Source organism: Octopus bimaculoides, chromosome 18 (genome assembly GCF_001194135.2).
Source record: "Octopus bimaculoides isolate UCB-OBI-ISO-001 chromosome 18, ASM119413v2, whole genome shotgun sequence".
Taxonomy (NCBI): domain Eukaryota; kingdom Metazoa; phylum Mollusca; class Cephalopoda; order Octopoda; family Octopodidae; genus Octopus; species Octopus bimaculoides.
The window spans coordinates 4,604,610-4,607,402 of NC_068998.1; positions in this window are offsets into that span (position 1 = coordinate 4,604,610).

Consider the following 2,793-nt stretch of genomic DNA (forward strand, 5'->3'; position numbering starts at 1 on the left):
TGAACACTATTCAATTTTTTTTCTCCGTGTTTTTCTCCTTGTCTCCGTATTCTTTCTGTTGAAGAGCGTAGCTCGAAACGTCAAAGACTTTCCGTATTCCCGAGCGTCATACTAATATATACTTTTGTTATTTACACCACCTGTCCTCGTCTGTTGTTATTTTTTGTATATTCTCCCATATATATATATATATATATGTGCGTGTATGTATGTATGTATGTATGTATTTATGCAGCTGAGGATTGCTCTGCATTTAAATTGATGTAATGGTTGCATTGTTCAATTAAATGGAGTCGCTTAAAACGATCGTACTGCATTAGCTCTGGATATCCTGTTGATTATTTTGATTTATATATATATATATATACTGATGAGCGTTATATGCCATTGTTTGATGCTCTGTGCACAAAAATATTTACCTCTCATCGGCTTAGCGGCCATAAAACTCAGAAGAAGAACCAATCACCAACTCAACAGAAGATCGTTGAAAACAGAGGATTTAAGTTATATTCGTCTTATATTTTGCGTTCGAATTGAACTAACCTCTACTTTCATACACGTCGTACCCTCCAACGTTGTCTCTTTCAGCCAAATTGCAAACACACATCACATTGTATCGGTTAATTTTCGCGGTAGTCACGACCTCGCACTTGTACGCATTAAGGCCTGTATAGATTCGATTTCCGATATAGTCGTTTCCATGACTCCTACATGTACCAGCACAATGTATTGATTTCTTTTTTGTTATTTGTTTTCCTTTCCTTTGTTGTTGTTGTTGTTGTGTGGAGACAATTGTTTAATCATCTCTCTTTATACCTCCCCCACTCTCTTTCTCTACATCTTTTTTTGTCTTCATTTTTAAATTAAATTCCTGGTTGACCTGACCTCACTCGTGAACGCCACCAGGAAGTTCAAGTAATTAATCTTGTGAATCGCATTTGTGGTTTTTATTTTATTTTATTCTCTTCTAATTTATTTTTGTTCTAGAAAGGTCATGGACAAATTTTACTGTTCTACGTCTGTCTTCTTCTATTACACTGTGTCATTTATTCCAAAGACTTTCTACCGGAACAAAACATCAACTTCAATATTTATTTCTATGTTTCGCTAATTTTCAAATAAAATTTATTTATTTTTTTTTTTAGCTTTAATTTTGACTTTCGAAATGAAAACCTCATCATTATTTTCATCTTTTAAGGCGGCGAGCTTGGCAGAATCGTTAGCACGCTGGCCGGAATGCTTAGCGGTATTTTGCTCGTCGCTACGTCCCGAGTTCAAGTCCCGCCGAGATCGACTTTGCCTTGCATCCATTTCGAGATCGATAAATTAAGTACCAGTTGCGTACTGAGGTCGATCTAATCGACTGGCCCCCTCCTCCAAAATTTCAGGCCTTGTGCTTTCAGTGGAAAGGATTATCAACATCTTTAAGGCCTGGAACTAATTCTGCAGGTCTCTCTTGCGGAACCGCTACGTTTAGGAACATAAGCTAATACCGTTTATCAAGTGGTGGTAACTCTCTATCTCTCTCTCTCTCTCTCTCTCTCTCACACACACACACATACACGCATACATACGCACGCATACATACAATACATACATACATACATGCGTACGTACGTAAGTATGTATGTATGTATGTATGTATGTATGTATGTATGAAGGCGTACGTACGTACTTACGGTGTACGTACGTATGGAGGTTTCAAATAGTAAAAGTTTAGCAAAGCTAACGGCAGTGCCCTAACATGGCCGCAGCTCTGGAGCTGCAACTAGTAAAAAAAATAAATGAATACATACCCGGAGGCTTCTTTCAGTTTCCGTCTACCAAATCTACTCACAAGGCTTTAGTCGGTCCAGCGCTATAGTAGAAGATACATGCCCAAAATGTCAGGCAGTGGGACTGAACTTGGAACCATGTGGTTGGAAATTAATCTTCTTGTCACAGAGCCACACTTATGTATTGTTGTATTTCCGTTTCTACTTCTTCATTTTAATCCTCTCATCATCATCATCATCATCATCATTATGGCCTCCTGCCCCTCCTCACCTTTTTATCAGCATGGCAGTCATTATCAAATGGCGAAGGTCAGATAGTACATCTGTTGCTGCTGACACCTGTTTCATGGAGGTTTTGAAATAACCCGCGTTCGCCAGTGCAGAAGAAATTACGCTGAGATTGTGGGGCACCTGCAAAGATACCCCCGACTCTGAACAAAGGATAGGAATCTCTCTTTTATTTGGTACATCTTATTGCACCACAACGCACTGGCTATGCGTCACGGCCGTCTCCGCCCCTTGGGTCAGACCTAGATATAAGATAAGCCACGTGGCGCTCATAGTCTTGTAAGGACCTCGCATTCTTCTTTGATGATGCTTCAACTTGTTGATGTATCAGCGAGGTATATTTAGACCGTTTTTTCCTGTCTTTACTATCAAAAGTTATACGCCCGCGCGCGAGCACACACACATATGTATATATATATATAGTCCTGCTATTTGCATTTGTATTTCTGTACCATTTCTCCCTTTGTTTTTCCGTCCTTGTTTTCGTGTACATTCACTGCTTTCTTCCAAGGAACCTAGTGCTCTTAGCTTAGTTTTTCCTTGGGGCTGGCCAGATTAAAGCAATCACGAGTATTACCAGCCGAAATTGCAAAGATAATCTGAAACTCTACTCAGGAAAGAAAACTCCGAATGACCCGTCCTTGTTTTTTCTTTTGTCCGTTTTTTGTATCATCTAACTGTCTGGATGTTTTGCGTTCTTGTCTCATATTTTGTATTTCTATTATATATA